Source organism: Phoca vitulina, unplaced genomic scaffold, assembly GCF_004348235.1.
Source record: "Phoca vitulina isolate PV1807 unplaced genomic scaffold, GSC_HSeal_1.0 scaffold22, whole genome shotgun sequence".
Taxonomy (NCBI): Eukaryota; Metazoa; Chordata; class Mammalia; order Carnivora; family Phocidae; genus Phoca; species Phoca vitulina.
The window spans coordinates 18824188-18847894 of NW_022589725.1; the positions used below are offsets into that span (position 1 = coordinate 18824188).

The 23707-nt window shown below is 41.7% G+C and overlaps 1 pseudogene; it reads right to left on the minus strand.

Moving 5' to 3' along the window:
- Positions 1-19369, minus strand: part of LOC116641956 — a 34073-nt pseudogene extending 14704 nt beyond the window's left edge.
- Positions 19370-23707: the final 4338 nt, after the last annotated feature.

Sequence of the window (23707 nt, forward strand, 5' to 3'; positions counted from 1 at the left end):
GTGTACTTGCAGCCTCCTGTCCCACATGTCACATTTCCATGTGGAACAACATTGTCTGTTAGAAATATACAAGCCATATGTAATTTTAAATTTTCTCATAGCCACATTGAGAAAAAGGAAAAGAAGAAAGTAAAATTAATTTTAATGATATGTTTTAATTAATTTATCTAAAATTTATTTCCACTAGTAATCACTATTAAAATATTAAGATATTTTACATTTTTTTGTGCTAAATCTTAAAATCTGGTGTGCATTTTCCACTTGTGGCACATCTCAGTTTAGTTAAATTTCAAATATGCAATAATGACATGTAGCTAATGGCTACTGTATTGGACCATACAGACATAGAAGCGTTCATGTGGGGGTACCTGGATGGCTCATTCAATTAAGGGTCTGACTCTTGATTTCGGCTTGAGTCATGATCTCAGGGTTGTGAGATTGAGCCCTGTTTCAGGCTCCCCATTCAGCATGGAGTCTGCTTCTCTCCCTCTCCCTTGCTCTCTTTCCATCTGCCCCTCCCCCAGCTTATGCACACACTCTCTCAAGTAAATCTTTTTCAAAAAAAAAGCATTCATGTGTTTATAGGTGATCTGTCTACCTTCACATTCTGGGAGGACTCAGGCTATCTGCTTTGGGGGGGGTGGTGGGGGCAGGAGAGGGACTGAGCCCTGATAATGGGCTTATGGGCTGAGATGGTCATTCTTAAAGCAGGGCTTAGGATGACCCCAGAAGTATCTATCTAGTGGCTTTTGTAGAAACCTCTAGGCTTCTGGAGAACTGACTCTAAATAGTTCTGGAGAATGGGCTCCAGAAGAAGGAGTATGCCATGGAGCCAGGGAGAGGATGTGGCATCCCGTGCAGTAAAGCATTAACTCCACAGTCTTGGATTGCCCAAACCCTACATATTCCAAAGGTGTTCATTACTGACCCTTGACAAGCTGGTGAGAGATAACCTTTGAGTCCTGGGAATATCTTGCCTGATAAGAAGGTCTGTTTATGTCTAAGGCTTTAAGCCATGCCAGATAGTTTATGCTAACGATGTGATTTATGCTGAATGGTTTTCATATGCCTAGAGCTGTGGGCCATACTGCATCAGTTTGATCTGTTGGGGGCTGCAGATTGGAGTCGCTAAGATTAACTCCATGCCTATGTGATTGACCCCTAATAAAAACTGTGGACACCAAGGCTTGGGTGAGCTTCCCTGGTTGTCGACACTTCTCACATGTTGCCACACATCACTGCTGGGAAAATTAAGTGCATCATATGACCCTATTGGGAAAGGACAACTGGAAGCTTGTGTCTGATTTCTTCTGGACTCTGCCCCATGTACCTTTTTCCTGTGCTGATTTTAATCTGTATTCTTTCACCATAATAAACTATAATCATGAATATGACAGCTTTTCTGAGTTCTGTGAATCTTTCGAGTGAATCACCAAACTTGAAATTGGTCTTGGGGAACCCTGAGGTGTACTATCTGTGACACATCAGCAGCATCACTGATGAGGAAGGTGGACATAGAAACAGGATTGGGAGAATGAGGACAGGGCCCTAAAATCTGTGGTGTGTTTATTATAAGCCAGGCATGATTCCAGATACTTTTTATGCAACTATTACCTGATTTAATCCTTGCAGTACCTCTCTCATACCTGTCTTATAGAGGAAGATATAGATACCAGGCTCCAGTCCCCAAGAAGTCCTACTAAAAGTATGGCCCCAAGCACCAGGCATACAAAAACTATTTGCAATAAATGAATGATAGAACGAGATTAAGCTGGGTTCTCCTGGACCCTAAGCCCTGGTTCCAGCATACCACAGCACAGACGTAGCCACATTCACTGGGACACACTGGCCTTGGCATGTGGAACAGAGTCTGTGGGTTCCCTGCCCACATCCCCTCAACCTATACTGGAGTTCACTTCAAAGAGTTCCTAGGCAGACCCATGTCTTCCTGCATTTCTCTGCCTGATAGCTCCTTCTGGCAGCTGCGGCATGTTTGGCTTGCACGTGGCCTGGTAAGGCTCCAGGAGTGGCCCTCCACCAATGAGGGAAAGTTGTTGATGAATAAATACCTGCCTTTCCTGGCCCCTCAGTGGAGGCATGTTCCACAGAGCCTCTCATATGATCCCCACTGGGATTGAGCTCTAGCTGCCCACAGCTGTGTCCCTCTCTATAACACACACTTTATTGGCATTCTTTCTTACCCATCTCACTTCCCATTCCTTTGCTGTATGACCTGTGATCCCCTCCTGAATAAACTGCTTGAACCTGAATTCCTAAACTGAGCATCTGTTTTTGGTGGGGTTCCAGAATAAGAAAAGAGATAGGATCACATATGAATGGGTATATACAAAGCAAAAAGCAAAACATTTGAAGGACAGTGACACCGTGGTTACACCCTGTATTCTGTATTTTTAAGTGTCACATTCATAGCATACATATTGTCCTTTGTCCCATATTTGAATTAATTTGAATCACTGTATTCAGTTCTAGCATGAAATATGTACGTGCCGCAAGTTGCCATGCGTGGATCCATATTATAATGCCTTCTTTGTACTTTAGTTTACCTGGCTAATTCTTCTTGTTTTCCACCCTTAATACCATTAAAGTATGTGCCTAAATGAACCATCATTTGTAAAGCTGAAAGCTGATATTTACTTAATCAAAATTAGACTTCCTAATACCTGTTAAAGGGAAAACCCGTTGCGGGTGGGGGGAGAAAAGAAGATAATGCTCACATTATTTTTCAGACAATAAACAACCTTGTATAATCCTATTATGAACATTAGCATACATTTCACAGCCCATCTGGCAAACAATAAAGGTCATGACTCTATGTATTTGAAATGCTATCCAGGGCATTGTAGTAAGGAAAATGGTAAAACCTACAGCTCTGTCAATGGGTCAAAAAGCGGTCATAGGACATTTCTCAGACACCATGGATTACTCAAATAGAGTTTTATGAAGACAAGCTGTGTGTTAGGAAACATGTTTTTCAAAGCTAAACAGGTCTGAAGGAGTAAGTTATGTGACAAGGAGGAGTAGAAGCTGGGGGGAGAACATAACCTGCTTTTAGTGATTCATGGTTAAGTTAAACTGTTAGAAAACTCCAGTGTCTTATGAAATGCAAGTTGCTATTACAGTGTCCTTCGTGGGACAGAGAAAATACAGTATCTGCTTCTAGTTAAAGAATTCTTTTTCTAGAACTTCAAAAGAAGTCACTCTAATGAGTTTTACTGAGAATTTCTAACTTGGAAGACTAAACAATTGGACTTTTTTCCTAGCTCATATGTGGTAATAGTAACTTATGTTATTGGTAAATTTTAGAACCCAGTAGAAATATTCAGAATAATGTAGGTATCAGAGATCCATTGGGCTGAAGTTCCATGTGCACATTGTCAACTCCTGCTACATGGATTGGCCTTTATTTCCTTTGTGCCTGTTTCTTTCTGGATGAAATATAAAATTTACATGAGGATTAAATATAAAATATGAACTCATATCTCCAAGGATTGTGATGTCAGTGCTACACAATATGTTCTACTCCATTTCTGTCTGAGCAAAACCTTACAAGTAGATGGACCTGCGTTAACCATTGTTTTATTAGAGTGAGCATATGTTACAGGTATAGTCTACTATTTAAAGTTAATATTATGGATACATTGACATTATCATTTAATTACTCACAAGCTTTATAAATGTGAAAGATTTGTCATTCTAGACTATTTCTAATTATTTTTCCTGCATGCAGTTTACTTAGCTTCTACCCAAGTTTGAAAGCAACCTTGTCACATTCCTTTCTCTGACAATAGGATGAAATCGCTATTAATTTGAAAGAAACTTTAAAACTCAAGTCTGACTGAATTATAGTATTCATTCCATGTCAACATAGTGTAACATTGAGTGTAAAATTGATAAACAGTCAAATCCCTGAGCTACTCCTTTCTCTGGAAGTATCATAGACCTAATGTATCTCTCTAACTGGGCATGCATTTTTAGCAGGATCCACAAATGGGAAGTAGCATTTCTTGCCAAAATGCTGGAGGAAAACACCCTCCCTCCTCAGGCCAATCCTTCAGTATCCTCTCCTTATTCAAAAGAACTTGGAGTCAAAATGTAGAAGCCTCCACCTTGATATTACAAAGCACTGTAAGGCTTCACAAATAGAGAGATGCATGCCTGGCTAAGCCTAACATTGACAACAGGAATTTGTAGGGTATCAGAAAAAGTAAAGCCTTCTTCACATTACATAGACAAAGTCACTCTCTTTATTGCAAAATTTGAACAGCTATAGATAGGTGGAAACAGAATTTTCTATAACTTAAAATGTGTCATGGTGCAAGGAAGTGACCAGCCCATGGCAAAACTATGAAGTACACAGAAGAAGGTGAGCAAAATCCAAGATACTACTAGAAAAGAAATACAGCATCAGAAGAGAGACTGTTTTCTAGTTTCATCTGGCAAAAGGATTTTTGTTAATTTCTTTTTTTAAAATTTTTTATTGTTATGTTAATCACCATACAGTACATCATTAGTTTTTGATGTAGTGTTCCATGATTCACTGTTTGTGCATAACACCCAGTGCTCCATGCAGAACGTGCCCTCTTTGATACCCATCACCAGGCCAACCCATCCTCCCACCCCCCCAAGACAGTCTCTTCAACAAATTTTTGTTAATTTCTTAATAATGAAGAATATTAGTTAAGATACTGATATGACAAATAGAAGCTTTAATTCAATGGAATGTATAATGGCTCATGTCTATGGTTCTAATTAGCAGATGGTGCCTCTCAACACAGAGAATGAGGAACCAGGCTCCCACTACTTTACATCTCTGCCATCCCATAGGCAGTTGATGGAAATGGCAAAGAAAGAGTGGAAGGGACACATTTGTCTTGTCACTGTCACTTCTTTCTCATTGGTGAGAATTCATCCCAGAGTGAGACCCAGCTACAAGAAGGGTAAGGAATGTGTCCTGTGGTTGGGCAGCCACCTCCTGATTACAACTGTGTTTTTTTTTTTTTTTTAAAGATTTTATTTATTTATTCATGAGAGACAGAGAGAGAGAGAGAAAGAGGCAGAGGGAGAAGCAGGCTCCCAAGGAGCAGGGAGCCCGATGCGGGACTCGATCCCAGGACGCTGGAATCATGACCTGAGCCGAAGGCAGACGCTTAACCATCTGAGCCACCCAGGCGCCCTACAACTGTGTTCTATGGAAAAGGAGAAAAGATGGAAATGGGCACCTAGCTGCTGCCACAGGAGGAATTGGAAATGCCAGAATTTCATGTGTAATTTCTGTAGTGTTTACTGTCTGATATCAAAAGAACAAGGAAGAACCTTTCCAAATAGATCTCTGCTTATGGTAGTTTTATTTTTTCTTCAAGATTCAATATTAAGTGCTACTTTTTCCAGGGAGCCTACATAGCCCCCATAAAGCACATCCCATTCTGCCTGTTCTAGAATAATGCATGTGTGGATGCTGTCAGTTGATTCCCCACTTTGATCACCTCCACCACGCTGGTGTACCTGTCTACAAGTTGCTGTGAACGTTGGCTGCTAAAGGTTCATTGCTTCTCTTTTCTCTGGAAAACTGTCCTTGGCCAAATTGAAGACACCTTGCATTGGAGGTTAAATGACTTTTTTCCCACCAAGGGGACAGATGACAGCCAATAAGTGACTGACATATGAGTAGAAGTGGTCATTCCCAAGGTGGGATCAACTCTGTGGTTCAGTTCTCACTCTTGAGCTCCCCCATGGGATGAGGCTAAACTCTAGCTCATCTCCTTCCTTGCCCCATCCTGCTTCTCTCATTCCCCTTCTCTCTCTCTCTCTCTCTCTTTTTTTTTTAAGATTTTATTTATTTGAGAGAGTGAGAAAGAGAGAGTGAGCAGGCACATGAATGGGGGAGGGGCAGAGGGAGAAGCAGGCTCCCTGCTAAGCAGGGAGCCTGACGTGGGGCTCGATCCCAGGACCCTGAGATCGTGACCTGAGCTAAAGGCAACCACTTAACTGACTGAGCCACCCAGGCATCCTAATTCCCCTTCTCTTAAGAGCATCTTCCCTACACCTGCAATAAGCCATGTGCACTGGAATCCCTAGAGAACCAGGCCTAAGACCATGGGGCACCTTACTTTCTAAAATTGAGAGACTACATAATCTTCATGTATCCCTTCTTCATTTTTTCAGGGGTGAGGCAAACATTTAGAAAACCAGGCCATGACTACAATTAGATAAAAAATAAAAAATCAATTTCCAGAGTTTTCCCCACATCAGTGAATGCTTCTTAATTTCCCAAATCTTCCACATTTCAGGACTTTGCACCAATGACCTAGGGGCCTTTTGTGATCCTCTACTGTAAGGGAAGGTTTTTTCTTCCATATAATGAGCAGAAAGATGGGGATGAATATTTTATGTTTTTAACCATCAGGAAGTCTTCTTTAACCAAAGATCATAAATGAACCATAGCATTTCATCCAGGAGCAGGTAGGATAGGTAAACTGGAGATCAAATAAAATATTAATTGGTGTAGTAGCTTAGCATAGTGTCTGGGACATGGCAAAGTAGTCATGACTGTTTGCTCTTGTTCTCCTTATTTTCATTCTAAAGCATTTCCTGAGATAGGAAGGGAAAGCCAGAATTGGCCTTGTTTTTCAGAGGTAAGATTTAAAACATCAGAGTCAGCTTCAAACCATGATTCTCCACAGCAGCAATTTGAGATGTTATTGATTTGGTTTGAATATCCCCAAAATTTGCTACAGGAACCACTAGGGTGCAGTCATCAAGGGAACCTCTATTTGGTTTTTATAATGTTCATGCTTGTCTTATGACAATCATAACATTAAGTTCTGGAATGAATTAATGTTTCATTAATATATTTAATAAGAATCAGGCATGACATCATTAGTGTGTTCTAACTCCTGTGGATATCATCTACATGGAAATATTTCTTGAGGGGAAATATTTAGAAACACATTTTAGAACTTCCCCAGTGGTGGGGGATAATGAGTCTTTTGCCTTTACTGCAGAGCAAATTGTTACAATTTTCTAGATTAATGCATAAATGTGGGAGATCAGCTTCTTATGCAGACATTCAAGCATCCCTATAATCTTCTCATTAGCAGGCAAATGGATTTCTCTCTCCTAATCAAATTATACTAATTTTTGCCTAATTTTACTTAAACTGTTTTCTCTCTTAAAATAACTTGACTTTTCCGTTTTGCAAATCCACATACTTTTCAGTCTTTTGAGACAAACCTTCACTATGAAAACTTTTCTGAAAATTCTAGGCTACAATTATGTTATTATTTTCTGACTACCCAAAGTGCAACTTGGTTATGCAGTTTGTTATTGGATTATGTTCAAGTTATCAGTTAATTTCTAAGTTGACAAACTTGTCTAGATCATATGCTTTCTCTGATAGCATGCTGCATGATTAAATCATGTTTCATATACTGCAGCGTAATCCTCATTGTGCTTAGCACACAGCTGAGCATACAGCAGGTGCTCAATATATGCTTGAATGTGTGATGGAATGTACATCTCATATTTCTTGATGCCATCATGACTGGGTCTCTGAGATGAAAGGGGTCAGGAATGTCACATGCTTCCTCAGCTCACTTCCTTGACCCAGTGTGACCCAAGGGTGTTGTACAGCCAAGTGTGGAAAGGAATTCACTCCCTTGCCCTCCTCTCCCAACACATCCTGCCCAGAGACAGCTTCAGACGTTGTTGGCAAGAGAATGTCTATAATCAGGTCAGGCAAAAAGGTCATTTCTACATTAGAAAAGGTCTGTGATATCTTTCCCTCAACAAGGAGCAAGACCCCATTAAGCGTCAATTGAAGCACAGATAACATATGAGTATGAAAGAATATACACACAAATGGGTCTGTGTGTTGTTACATATGGAAAAATATGTAAATGTGATATATTTATCTTGTTATTTTCTAAGAAGGCAATTGTATATACATAACACATTATAAAGTGGTATATTTCTAAGGTGGTTAATCTATGTCATGTAGATGTTTGACAGATATTTGGAGTTCAGGCAGCATAGTAATAAGAACTAGGAGAGAAATGTCTGTTTTCCTTTATGCTGAGTTGTAGAGTGCTGTGCATTGTATTGCATAGACCCACATGGTGCTCTAGAAATGTGCTTCATTTGGCCATGCTTTATATGTCACCCTGTTTGGGAGGACAACCTTGACCTTCAGCTTTTCAGCGCAAGGGAAAGTGAAGAGGCTTAAAGAACATTGGTCATGGTGTCAGTCTCTTGTTTTCGCTGAGTGAATTTTGGAATGTTATTTGATTTTTCTGCTATTGTTTCCCCTCCTGTACAATGAAGATAATAGTATCTACATGTCCGAATGATTTTGAGCGTTAAATGACATGTGTATAAGCCACCTCGCACAGTGCTCAGGAAAAAAAAATCCATTTAGTCATTTATCCATTCACTTAACAAACATTTATCATGTACCTACTATGGATCAGCTTACATTCTAGTGAAAGAGTTTAAATTAAAGTGGGGAGGGGATGGGAAATACTGGAATGGGAATTTTGTGCAGGTCTCACTGATAATGTAAATCTGATAAAAGATCTGAAGGGGGCAAGGGAGTTAGCCGTGAGCAAAGATGAAGGAGGAGAGTAGAAGAAACACCAAGTGCAAAGGCCTTGGGATTGGAGTGTGTTTAATGAGTTTGAAGAATACCCTGAAAGTCAGCATGGTTGGAGAGGGGTCAGGAAGGAGGAGAAGAGAAAAATAAATGAGCAAGGCAATGGGGAGCTTGATCAAGTAGAGTCCTGTGCATCAGTAAAATAGCTTTTACTCTGGGGGCGCCTGAGTGGCTCAGTTGGTTAAGCGACTGCCTTCAGCTCAGGTCATGATCCCAGAGTCCTGGAATCGAGCCCTGCATCCTGGGTTCGAGCCCCGCGTCTGGCTCCCTGCTCAGCTGGAGAGCCTGCTTCTCCCTCTCCCTCTTCCTGCTCTGCCTACTTGTGCTCTCTCTCTCTCTGTCAAATAAAACTTTTACTCTGATGAGATGGGAAGCCATTGGAACATTTTGAGCAGTTGACTGACTTATGTTTTAAAGCATCACTCGGGCTGCTGGTTGAGAATAAAATGAAAGGAGACAAGAATCCAGTTTTCAAGCTTCTGCAATAATACAAAAAAGGACGCTAGGTAAAACTGGGGTGGTGCCACTGATGTTAGTGACAGTAATTAGATTCTGGGTAATAATAAATAATTAATTACAGTTTTAAATAAATACAAAATATATAAATCATAATTTTTGATAACAAATAATAATATCTACTTGATATGACAGTAGTTTTTGGTATTATAACAGTGTCTAAACTGCTTCTTCCATACCAAAACCACCACAGGAAATGCAGTGGATTTGAATATTCTGCATATGGAATGCCTTAAATTTAGCTTTGGCAAGATATTTTTATCTTTTCTAATGTTTCTCAGAAACTGAGATAAATCCTTAAGCTTTTTCACTTTTTAATTTGAAGACTTTAATTTTTTTCAGAGTAGTTTTAGGTTCACAGCAAAGTGAGAGGAAGGTTCAGAGATGTCCCCATCACTGCTGCCCCCACACATGCATAGCCTTAAGCTTTTTGATTTTCTATCTGGCTATTTTTTTTAAGATTTTATGTATGTATGCATGTATGTATGTATGTATATTTAGAGAGTTTGAGTTGGGGGGGAGGGGCATAGGGAGAGGGAGAAAGAGAATCTTAAGCAGACTCCCACACTGAGCACAGAGCCTGACACGTGGCTCAGTCTCATGACCCTGAGATCATGACCTGAGCCAAAATAAAAAATTGGATGCTCACCCACTGAGCCACCCAGGCACCCCTCTACCTGGCTATTTTCATGGCTTATGACAAAGTCACAAGTCTCAAATGTGAAGTAGGTAGAGATGAGAATTTCAGGGTGGTAGAATCCAATTGCAGACAAGGGCATTTCTCATTAGCAATAAATGATAATGGGCTAATATATTCAAAGTGTTAAAGAAAATTAACTGTTAACCTTAGATTCTACTTGGACCATCACTCTCACTCAAGATGAAGGTGAAACAGAGCTTGACATTCATAAAAATCCACAGCCCTTCTGAACAAACTGCAAGGATGCATTTTGGTAAGAAAGAAACGATTCCGTAGGAAGGAAATAGAATGCAAGATCTGGTTATAAGCACAGAAATTATGAAATATTTTGGTAAATCCACTGCAATTAGTAATATTAATGATAATAGTAATAACTGATTTAGTTTGCACTTAAAACCAAGTGGAACTAAAATACTGTGCATTATAAACATGGAAGACAAAGGGATGTTGGAGGTCTTTAGAGTTCAGTCCAAATTTCCTGTTATTCAGCAGTACTTCATAGTTGATATCAACATGGATATGAACATGTAAATGATGTATACATATATCAATACATATGCATTTCTTTTTTTAAAAAAGATTTTTTTGAGAGAGCGAGCATGCGCAGGTGGGGGGAGGCGTAGAGGGAGAGAATCTCAAGCAGACCCCCTGCTGCGTGCTGAGGCCGACATGGGGCTCGATTTCACAACCCTGAGATCATGACCTGAGCTGAAACCAGGAGTTGGACACTTAACTGACTGAGCCACCCAAGCGCCCCAATACATATGCAATTTCTTACACATGTACATTCTGGAATTCATCATTCATGCATTCATTTGTTTATAGAGCAACTCTTATGTGGCCCATACTGCCTGAAGCACACCATACATAACACATATAATGGATAACAAATATAATTCATGTTCTCATGGAGTGTATTCTGCTATCATTCTCATTACTCTAATTATGTTGACTGCCAAGACTTGTCTGCTTAGTCTACTTTAAGAATGTTTTGGAACCAGCACCTCTCTCTCCCTGCCCACCACCCCTCTCATACACACACACCTTTTCTAGATCAAGCCAACATCGTATCTTATCTGAATCTTTGTAACAGCTTTGTAATTGGTTTCTTTGCTTCCAGTCTCATCTCCCTTGAATTCATTTGTCATACTACTGTTTTTCCTTAAAAGCAAATTTAACTACCTCTTGGCCCTACAAAAACTTCCATGTCTCACTTGCAGGAGAAAGTTCAAACTCTTTAGCATGATATGCATGTCCCTTATGATTCAGTTCTATTAAATGGCATTCAGATCTATGCATATGACCCTATGTCTTTGCATATGTGGTTCCCTTACTCTGGAATCTCCCCTCTCTGCTTCACTGTATCAGCCTGGCAAATTCCTTCAGTCCTCTCCTCTCTCCTGATTCCTCCGCCATCCAGGCAGAGGCAAGAGTTGGATCCATATTCTTATAACCCCTTATAGGAATTTGTGTCTTCAGACCTAATTATGAATGTCAAACATATTCACATGTCTGGATTCCTTACTAGACCATGGGCAACTTACAAGTAGAAGGCATGGCTTATACGAACATCTGTACAGAGCCTGCAACATTAGAGATATTACTGAATCTTTGCTCAGTAAATGGATATTGATTAAATGAAGAACATAGGTTCAGTCATTTACCTAAAGTGACAGGTATCAGTGGCAGAGCTGACCCAAATTTCCAAATTCCCACCCCAGTGGTTTTTCACTAGACTAAAGTACCTTTGTTATTTATCCAATGATTTTTCAATTGGTCCAGGGGATAAGAAAGCAATAGGGCATGCCCTGGATCAAGGAGGTGGTTCAGAATCACCTCAGGTCTTTTTGAACCTATTGTGCTTTACTTAGAAATTCTGAAATGCACTCCCTGAAAAGGATCACCAATTGGGTGATTTATGTCCAAATATAGATATAAATATATAGAGGTAGGTGTATATATATATATATATATATATATATATAGGCATATAAGCACCTGGGTGGCTCACTCGGTTAAGCAACTGACTCTTGATTTAGGCTCAGGCCATGATCTCAGAGTCATGAGATTGAGCCCCGCATCAGGCTTTGCACTCAGCATGGAGTCTGCTTGAGATTCTCTCTCTCCCTCTGCCTCTGCCCCTCTCCCTGCTTGCTCGTGCTCTCTCTCTCTCTCAATAAGTAAAATCTTTAAAAAATATATATAGATATATCATTGCTAGCGGGGGAAGAATGGGTTTGAAGTCAGGTAGCTGTGGGTTTAAACATCTATTTCTTCCTTGAGCACCCTTGTTTACAGATGAGGAAACTGAGGCACAGACTTTACATCATCTAACTACTCTGTGCCTCAGTTTCCTCACCTGAAAACATGGCACCATATTGTAGAAGTTATTATGGGGATTATATCAGATGACTGACCCTTGGTAAAGAACTAGAATATTGGCTGGCACACACAAGGTGTTATAAAATTTAGTTTCCATTTCCCTGTTTTTTCCCTAAGACTTTAAGAAAAACTCTGAAGACACCAAACTGGTTTTGCCATTTGTGTGGGGAGAAGATTATTGCTCTGTTGATGAATTGTCTGCATCTCACACACACTTTAACAGCTCCAGGGTGTCTTCAAATTAGAGCTCCTTATCATTCATTAGCACCAGAGCAGGAAAGCCGATAAACCTCACCTCTCTCTCAGTCCTCTCACACAACTGGGGAAGGCTCCGTTTTCTTTTATCATCTGAATTCTGACCTAAAAGGCTTCACTCTAACCCGAGGGCTTAATTTATCTTCTGTTAAAAGCAGCAGGTTTCCCTTACATGGAAACTGCCTTGCCCTGAGTATGCATAGTGAAACCAAGCAACAGCCCTGCCTCTCTCATCTTGGATGCAAAGGAAAAGTCTCTTTCACCGGCCCCTTCCACTGCGGGTAGATGGGGCTTTGATTAAGGGCAGCGTGTTATACTTGAGGCTGCTATTGTACAGTCCGTACTGTAAAGTTTTAAAAGTTGACAAAACGCCATGAATGCCATTGTGTGAAGTCAACCTCGTGTTTGTTTTACTTACTGTACATCACAGTACACTTCCTGATAGCTGAGAGTTTGTGTTGTTTTGACTAAATCTGGACAAATATGCATAAAATGTGTATCCAACAGATATTTCACCTAAAAACAAAGAAAGGTTTGTGTCTTTAGATTGCCCCAGAACCTGAGGGCTACTGAGATTTATAAATAAATTTGGCTTCACAGGCCTGCAGTCATAAATGACATTTTTTTAAATGATGGAAGGAGGGAGATTTCAGTCATACAGGAACCTTCCGTTTAACTCCCCTCCTCCCAAATATGTCCAAAATTTAAAGAAAGCTCCTCTAAATATAACTCTGAGTTGAAAAGGAGCTTTTGATTCCTAGTTATTGGGGAAAGACCTGTTTAACTATTTATACCATTGCTTTGTTTTCTTAAAATCGATGCAGAAGGAACATGGGTCCAGCCCCTTTAAAATCCTATGTTTTATCACTCTCCAGTTGATGGGCGCAATCCAGCATGAGGAAATTAGAAACAGCTGGGGTAGACACAATAACTTCTTTTTAAAAACAGTTCACAATTACTCAAGAAAAATAGAGATGGCACTAGAACAGCATATCTCAAAATGTGGTTTCTGGACCAGCCGCATCAGCTTCACCTGGGAACTTGTTTAAAATGCAAATTCTTGGGCCTCACTTGACCTACAGAATTAGATTCTGGAGGCAGGACCCAGCAATTTGTGTTTTCACGTTCACAGGTAGTCACCGCCCCCCTCCCCAGAATTGCCAGATTCTGATATACAAAAAGGGGCTAAACATGAGACCTAGACCATGGGAAAGAGTAGCAAGCCAGAGGAACCATGAATGGCCAGAGGCTAGAGAGCAGTGATTTGGGGACAGTTAATGATCAATAGCCACTGTGAAAGGTGCTTGTGTTTAACATCTTTACTCCAACATGTGTCTGTTTCTAAATCTGAAATTACACAACAGACTGTGAACAGTTTTCTAAAGACAGTGGAAAATATAATCCAAACAACAAGCTAGAGTTAAGAAAAATGTGGTCACAGAGTAATAGTAACAGTAATATCCCTTATACTTAGATTTTTTTTTCTGGTAAGACTTAGTCTGTCTTAATAAACAAGATACAAAATTAAATACGTATATGTAAATTATTAAAATGTATAAGGAGTATACTTTTGCTTCCTATATGAGGGAGGAACTTGTGGCAGACAAATGTCCTGCTGATAAAAAACTATAAAAACTGAATAAAATACAAAAATCATGGGTGTGAAGGCCTTCAAGAGCTATCTGAGCAGTCAGATCCTGAAAAGAAGGGAGCTCATTGAGGAAATGCTAACTTTTGCATCCAAGTTTCCCCTGAAGGCGTACATACCCAGACCTAGCAATTTCATTCTTACATCCATACCCAACAGAAGTACAGACATAAGTACACCAAAAGACATGTACAAGAGGTTTCATAAATTTACTGTGTGCAGTAGTCCCAACCTAAAAACTACCCAGAAGTCCATGAACCACAGAGCAGATGAATGAATTATAGCATATTTACATATGAGACGGTGAGCATGAACTAATTACAGCTATATGCAACAATATGGGTGATTCTCACACAGTGCAATATATCCCACTTACAAAAAGTTCAAAATCTTGCAGAGATAATCTATGGTGTTAGAAGCCAAGATAGTGGCTACCTTGAGGATGGTGGAAAATGGAAGGGGCGATGTTCTGGATTCTGGTCACGTCCTCGTTGTGGAAGCCTGCACTGTATGTTTGCTTTGTGAAAATTCGGCTAGCTGGACACCTGTGATTTGGGCAGTTTTCCTTATGCATGTTTATAAAAACTTTTACAGTTTTCTAAGAACAACTCTTACTGTTTCTCTGTCATCTTTGTTTGAAGTCCATCAGTTGTGTCTGTGCCATCCTATGATGGAAACACACATTCTCTGTGAGTAACTGGAGGCAGGAGAATGTGGTCATTAAGAATCTTAGATCAGGAAACAGGCCTGGGATGAACTGCTGTAGCTTTGGGAAGCTCTTTAACCCCAGTCACGTTTTTCTCATTTCTGAAGCAAGCGTGATCATTCCAATAGCAGCTAACTTGTAGAATTGAGTGAGGATTCAATGTGGAACTCCTCTAAAGTGCTTGGCTATTAACTGAGGGCCCGGGTGGAAGTGAGTGGCTTGATGGCCAAGAATGAAGGTTGTGTATCTAAGATCAACTGAAAATAGCCTAAGACCCCTGTCTTTGCGACTATACTTCTTTTGACTAACAAATATCATGCTTACTCACTTGGCAGAGTAGATACCTGTAAGAAATCAAATGAGATGTTTTTTCAAGGATGGCCAGAGAGAGAGAGTTGGTTGAAGAAGAAGGCATGCCACCATGACTAGGAACTGTCTGATGGATGGCCACGGGAACTTGATAAAAATATCACCAATTCAGGACAAGCCAAAAGTGCTAAGAAATTAAAGTTCTCTAGGAGAAACCTTTAACCAATGACTGATGGCAGTTGGTGGATCCACCCTTGCCCCTTGAGCAAGATAACCCTGAGGTGTATGTTCTGCATTGTCTCCCAGAGATGCCCAGTGGAACTGAGCTTCAGTTGCACACAATGGTAATTTGCTTGGCAGGCACCTGAACTGACTACCTTCCTTTCCCTGTATCACTTTCTTCTTCCTATAGCAATGTTTTCTGCCATCACCTTCCAAAGAAATTACTTTTGTAAATTCAAAACCTTGTCTCATTACCAGTTTCTGTGGGAATCTACAACTAATAGTACGCTCTTAGTTATTTTTCTGGCACCTTCTGTCAGCCAGCATACCATGGCTGCCTCCTGTGAACACTGTAATTACCATCATGCTGCTGAGGATCCTGCGCTGTGCCCGTGCTCTGACAAAGACTTCTGTTGGCCACTGCCCAAGCCCTCTGTGCAGCCCCTTCCCCGTCACTGTACTAGGTATCAGGAGAGGGGTAGTTGTCCCTACATTACCGAGGCAGTGGCCACATCACTTTACTTTTTTTCTTTGTATCATGAAGATCCAGTGAATCCAGAAAGAAATAATCTTATATTCCAGGGACTAAGGCCTCTAGCTGTTTCTCCCTGCATTTCTTTGCTTGGCAAAAAAACCTCGCATCCACTTGGTAGTAGCTAAAGTCTTCTGTCACTGCTCACCTCCTCTGAGAAGTTTTGCTTCCTCTCTTTTCTCCCCTGAAGTTGGACTTCCTCACACTGGATCTGCATATTCTTATTGCTCCTTCTTCGCCAGAGTCTCTGTCTTGGTCTACAAGATTAGCCTTTCTGCTTTTAGATCCTAGGCCATGTCTAGAATCAGAGATTTCCAAAGGAATCTTCCCATGAAGACATTGGGATATTTCAATACACGGTTTTATGCCAAATCTACAATAATCTCTCCAAAACAAAGAATCTTCTGTGTTATGAAGTTTTCAGGGTTTAACTTCTTTTCTCCTTGTGCGGCATCTTAACACAAACTAGACTGAAGATGGCTTATAATCATCCACAGTCTTACATAGAAAGGATGATCTAAATGTACTAATTAGTCTAATTGGAACCCACAAAAATGCTCCAAATCTTACTTTATCAGCCTCTGCCTCCGATCACAGAATTTATCAGGGTGCCTTTTCAGTACCAACACAATGACTCACCAGTTTCACTTCCTCTCTCTAGGCATGCTAAGCCAGTAGAGAAACACTGATAAAGATTTTGGACGTTGGGTAAAGAAGGCCAGGACAGCACTAGCCTGGCATCTCAGCCTTGGAAGAAACCTCAAGGGCATGTGATTTAACCTGCATTCGCTTGGTGTAAAGCATTTTGTCTCCCAAAAAGCAGGGAAACTTTGCCTGTGGTGGTGTGGGTTGTAATTCTCCAAGGATGCTTCTAAGAATCACATTATTAAAATAGCTTCTGAGCAAAAGGCTGCGATTCCCAAAGCCACTTTGAACACATGTAATAGGCAGAGATGAGGTCATCTCCCTAAAGGTCAGCTGCATCCCCAGATGTGTTCTTACCTCAGCCCTCACCCGCAGTGAGCCAGAGAATGGCTCATCTCGGGGAAAGTGCGGGAATGCATGCCCACATGTCTGCAGCAGAACCAGCACCTGGCCAGGCCTGGCAGCCAGGAGTGGCCCCACCCCTTGTTCTCTGCCAAACATTGTTCCTTGTACCTGGCCAGTGCCTGGGTTTTGCAGCCTCAGACACTTAACCACCTTTTCCGAAAGGACCTCACCCACTTTACCTCAGCCCCACCCCATCCCATCCCTTGGCCAGACCTGTAATTACCGGACCTGAAAAGCAGCCTCAGAGATACCACACAGGGGCAGGGCAGCCCCCAGCAAGCAGCCAAGCTGTAAGATTTTCTTTCTACAACATCCCTTTACTGTGGCCGTCCTGTGTTCATTCACGTATTACCTCCCACCAGTGGCCTTGCCAGCCAGGCCTGCCCCTCGCACTTTGAGCCCAGAGCAAGAGTAAAATGGAGCCCCCTAGTCTGTGGCCTAGCTCCTTGTCTTTCTACTTTCTGGCTGTGTCCTCATGTGAGGGCCAACACTTGTGTATACACACCCCATCCTGTTTTTCCATCCCGCCCTCCCAGCCCCTCCTCAAATAGCAGTCTCTTGTCACCCCTCGGGCCTGTACCTGCACACACGAGTCACCCTTAAGGAGACAGAACCTGGAAAGAGATCCCGGCAGTTCCTGAGTGCAGGTGCAGATCTATTTGGTCAGGGAATTCTCGGGTCCCATGATGTGTAGGGTGTGGTCTGAAAGGAGAGGTTGGGCTCCTAGAGGGTACATCCACTTGGCCCTGCAGATTTTTTGCCGTGGGGGGAGGGGTTCAGCCACAGAAAGACCAGAGTCGAGCTCGCTAAAAGGAGGGACCCAGGGCAGAGGTCCCCACTTCCTCGTCTAGGCTTGGTACTGCCACCAACTTACGAAGGGGTTTCCTGGCTTCTTGTGTCTTCCTTCTTCCTACTGGAGTTGTTTGTGCTAGATGCAATCGAAGCTGTTTACGGCTCCATTGTCCTCTGAAATAAACACAGCTTCTCTGCCAGGTCATCTACAATCTGAACCCAAACTGACTTCGGAAATCCTTTCCTTCCTATGCCCGAACATTCTGTGACCAGCAAACAGGATCTTAGAAGAACCAGAATGCAAGGGGACATGAATTAAGTGGCTGGTTTACCTTTTGAGAATGAGGAAGTCACCTGCCATCCTTTATGGCCTTTAGCTTTCCTGGTTTTGCTTCACTTAGGGAGTGGAATTTGGACAGAAGGAGTTTATGTGGCAAATCAAAGTCATGTGTCTTATCTGTCTTGCTGGAGATAATATTTTGTCTTTCCTGACAGTTGTGGTGTTTATCCAATTTCTGCCTTCCTCCCATGGGCACTTTAGCCATGTGGAAGTACAGACCACGCCCAGGAGGACTTGCTCTCTCTTTACTGACACTTCCCCTGTACGAGCTTTGGCCCGGGTAGTTCCCCCAGGACAGTGGGCCAATACCTATTTCATTTACACAGTCAAAGCAGCTGCCTTGCTTCACTCTCCTAGGTCATTTCAGAGGTTCCCCTTCCCCTCCGTTTTCTCTGAGGAGGCATAGTTTCTGCCCATAGTTTTTTTTCCCCAGATCAATCACTGTTTCTTAACCATGCCCACCCAGGCAGCAGAGCTCTCCTTACACATGCTCCGCCCCTCCCGGAACTTTATGTGTCCAAAAACACAACTCAAGATGGTGAAACCCAGACCCTTTTCTCTTTCCCTCGCCCATCCGTTTCTCAGCTGATAGCCTGGGTTACATGCTCAGTGAGAAGAGGTTGGAGTTTGAGACTCAGCCTCTTCCATCTCTTTTTGCCAATTTGAATCCCCCTTGATCTTGGTAAAACATCTGTGTTTTCCCTCTGGGTGGTCTTCACACACCTCAGCCATCGTCATGTCTAGGCTGCTTTGGGGGAGCCACGGTCATCTCTCACCAGGCTGTCAGCAGGGACAGTACCATTGAGGGTGGTACCATATGAGGGTGGTACCATTATTATTCCCACTTTGGAATGTAGAACCACAGAGGGATTAAGCAGCTTGCTCAAGGTCACACAGCAGTAAGATTCAAGGGCAGGACTCACACCCAGTCTGACACAAGAGACATCACTTTTAATACTGTTCTAGGCTGCAGATCATAGCTTAGAAGCTAGAGGCTAGTTCTCTTGTCCTCTTGTTTCCCACAGGCAGGGAGAGCCCTCAGAGAACCTCTCAGAGCCTGGCTCTCACCCAGGTTCCAGCAGCACTGGCCTCAGTTTCCTTCTTCACTAAAGATCTCTGCCCAAAGGTCTTCCCTTGCCCTTCTCACTTTCCTGGGAACACCAGCTCCTGGCTTCTCTGATCGATGGGGCACTAGCTGAATTCCAAGTACTCCCTTAGTAAAGGCCTCTCGGTCATCAATTGTAGTCATGCATCGAAATGTTAACTTTCATTATGATTAGAAAATAAAGTCTTTTTTAAATCTGACCTAGGCGGAAGGGGTGAGATCCAGAAGAGTGTTTCTGAAGCTTTGCCACTAACCTGTGGAACTGAGGCCAGCAGGCTCCAGTAGTAATAGCCTGCACTCACGCCAGCCCCACCAAACCTTCTAGCGAGATGAATAACTTCTGTGTGTCTTGGTCTTCTCATCTGTGCAATGGGAATAATAAAAGTTAGAGATCATAGGACATGAGGATGCCTAATGAGATAATGTAAGAGTCATAGCCAAGGGCCTGATACATAGTAAGTGTTCAGTGCATGCTAGATGCATTATTTTTTTTTCATTTATTTAAATTATTATTGCTGGAAGGGAAAACTGCCTTTTCTGAGGGAGAATCATGAACCCTCATTTGGGCTCATTTTTACCTTACAGGGAAGGATGAGGGGAAGTCTTCACTTAGAATATAATTGTACCTACAATGCAGAAAACTAGTAATTTAGAAGGATCTGCTGAATCAGCCAAAAGATGTGCAAACCAATGCTGAAATAGATTGCCATTTTTAAAAATAATAATGGCTACATTTATTGAGAACTTAGCAATGATCAGGTGTTCTCACAAGAGCTTGGCATTAATTCATTCAATCTATGAGCTAACAACTCTATGAGGGTGGTACCATTATTATTCCCACTTTGGAATGTAGAACCACAGAGGGATTAAGCAGCTTGCTCAAGGTCACACAGCAGTAAGATTCAAGGGCAGGACTCACACCCAGTCTGACACAAGAGACATCACTTTTAATACTATTCTAGGCTGCAGATCATAGCTTAGAAGCTAGAGGCTAGACAAATGGAGTCTACTTGTCTTCACCTGGAGGCTTTCTTTCCATTGTGGGCAGCATCTGGACCAATTACATTACATTAGGGAAATGTATTTCTTCCTTAATGTAGACTTTAGTATTATGAGATAATGGTTTGGGAGATATTTGGTCTTATCCCTGAATGACCAGGAAGAATTCTTATTTCACTTCTCTGATTGGTGGAGAGATCTTGGGCATAGAATCCCAGTATCCACCCTGGACTATCAATCTCCAGCCTCACCACCTCCTCCACCTTGTCCCTGACTTGAGTAATTCAGTTTTGGGGGACTGTCCTTTTGAAGATTAAAGTATGGTCTGATATGAGAAGACCGTGAACTCGAGCTACAACAGCCCTGTGAGTTGAGGTTTAAATTCCTTTGGTTTGAAAAAGGAAGCACTTTTCTCTGAATTCAGGGTCAGATGAGTATATGGGAGAGCAATACTCAGCACTCTATTGGTATATTTTTTTGGACTACTGGAATATTACATAAAGCAGACACTTAAACTTCTCTGAATATCCACCAACCAAAGTTTGCTGCTTATTGAATTTGGACTATATTATGGAGGACCAAAAGCAAAATGTGTGGTTTTTACTGTCCTAAGTGGACAACATCATTAAAGAGACAAGAAAAAATGGATGGAAGAACATGAGGTGTTGGGTCAGAAGACATGTCACCAAATCCTAGTCCTTTTGTCTTCCTAAGCCTCTTTTTTCTTCCCTACAAAATGAAAGGACTTGATTAAAAGACCTCTTAAGTAGTTTTTTTCTTAGGAGGATGGTGTAGATGATAATCATTTGCAACTTTATCTTTGATACAAGTATCATGGTTCTATTTCATTTATTCATTCAACAAAAATTTATTGAGTGCCTAATATGTGCCGGACACTCTTCTGGGAACAGAAGACACAACAGTCAAAAAAGAGGTAAAGAGACCTCCCCTCAAGAAGCGGACATTATAACCAGGGGAGACAGATAATGAACTGTAAGAGATGACAGTAAGTACTTAAATATTTGAATGTGCCATAAAACTCTATAAGCCCAGTAATAGATTAAGAGTTTGCAATTTTAAATGGGGGTAGGCTTTATTGAGAAAATGACATTTGAACAAATGATTGAAGGAAGTGAGGTAGTTGTCTGTAGATATCTAGGGGAAGAACCTTCCAAACAGAGGGAACAGCCAGTGGAAACTCCCTGAAGAGGGGTCTCACCTGATTAGAGGAAGAGCAGGAAGGTCAGTGTACCTGGAACCTAGTAAAGCAGTGAGGAGAGGATAGGGATTACATGGTATGCATATTGTGTGAGGCTTTGCAGGACATTGTAAGGGCTTTGACTTTCAGTCACTGATGAGTGAGATTGGAGGCAAGGAGCTTTGGAAGGTCTTAAGCCCAGTAGTTGTAACAGGATGACTCTGGTCGCTATTCTGAGAATAGCCAAGTTTAGAAGCAGGAAAACTAGCTAGGAGGCTACTGCAGTGATCCAGGCAGGGGATGGTGGTGGCACAGGCCAGAGTGGTAACAGTGGGAAGAAGTGGCCATAATCTGGATATATTTTGAACATTGGTTCAATGAGATTTCCTGACTTTCTCCATTTGGGGGATAATGCAGTCACTCTGAGGTTAGTCCAAGTCACTAGTACTCATCTAAGAACAAAAAATAACTAGTGGAAACTGCTTCCTCCAGTGAATGCTATTGATAAGAGGTTAGTGTGAGGCACAGTTCTTCATCTCCTTCCACCTCCCAGTTCTGCAGTGCCTTTCCGTCTCAAGACTTACGCTCTCTATGTGCCTACTTCCTCTCCATACGTATCATCCATAAATGATTTTGGTGCCACTCCTCACCTTCTTCTCATTTAGCCATTGTGAGTACTTTCTGCACTTCATTGGAATGTGAGTAATTATGTGTACTCCTAGATTGATTGATAGATGCATAATTCCCAAGTAACCAAAAATGTAGGTATAATGGTCTCTGCATTTGTTTATGTGTTTGCTCAGTTGGAAGTGTGATACAAAATAGTGCACCAGGATTGAGCAAAGGCTATAGCTCTGGTGTTGTTACTTAGTAGTTGAGTAACCACAAGCAAGTTATTCAAATCTCTTGGACTTCTACTTTCTACCCTACAAAATGGAACAAGTGGGAAAGTTGCCCCCTAAGGACCATTTAAGTTTATCCATTGCACTTGGCTTCCACTATGCCACCTATGCCTTTGTTATTTCCTTTCATTTCCCTAGCTCTTTCCCCCTTAGCAGCTTAGCTTAAGCAGTATCTTTTGTCACTTCTGATTTCTTCTCATCCTTACTGGTGTCATGAGCTTTCTCCACTGTGTGCCTTTTTCTCCCAGTAGATGGCAGTATTCAGTTTTGTTTCCCAGTGGTACTTCTTTCCCCTGCTTGGAGGGACTGGGCCAGCTGCCCTTCTGCAAAGCTTGCATTCTTTATTTCCCTAGAGGTGATCACAAAAGAGGGAATCTAGGGAGGAATTGATGAGTGATCAGAGGGCCCCCCAAAATATTTGGGGAGGCCAAGGAGCCTCACCTTGCTTCTGAAGGAGGTTTATTTTATTTAACTGCTGGGTTAGAGATAAAACCACAGCACTGTCTTCCATATTTCAAAGAGTTATTCCGACTCATCTGATCTCTTGATCCTATGAGAGATAATACAGATCTCATTTATTTCAGGTCTTGAGCCCAGAAGTTGTAATAGGATGACTCTGGCTGCCATTGTTGAGAATAGTCAGGGTTGGAAACAGAAAGACCAGTAAGGAGGCTACTGTAGTGGTCTAGGCAGATGATGGTGGTGGCTACAGGCCAGTAAGAGTAGCAGTGGGGAGAAGTAGTGTGGAGACAGAGAATGGTAGAACGAGCTCTAGGCTTGTTACCTGGAGAACCGGAGTCTCCTCCAGCACTGCTATGCACTAACCTCAGGCAAGACTTAATTTTTCTAGGCCTCTGAAGTCCTTTCCTGCTCTAGAATCCTATAGAACCATGAAAAAAAAATTTGATCTACATGTAGCTTTCAAACCACTTGACAAGGGACACACTGTTAGTTGGTAGAGTGAGAACTAGAAGCCAGGTCTTTAGGGGGTGCTTCACCTTGCCACTGACTGAGGTTGGTGTGAGAATGCGTATTTCAGTAGTCAAGTTTCTTTTCTTCCCAGAAGAAATTTCATAGAGGAAAATCAATACGTATAACAAATCAAAGCTACTTGTTCTGGTTGAAGATGAGTAGAGTCTTCAGCCCTCTTGGGCCCCAAGACTGTAAGATAGAGAAAGTAACAACCCCGCTAATGGGCCTTCAGACCTCAAGTGTTGTGTGCCGACCTATGTTAATTGAAGAATTTTGGGATCTCTTTTCTTCAATTACTTTGGGAAGATTTTTCAGGGAGGAGAATATAATGGAGGTGTAGAGAAATTTTATCTGGGGTAGCAGAAGCTGTCTGGGTGTGGGTTATATTGAAGTGGGTGGAGTCATACTCCA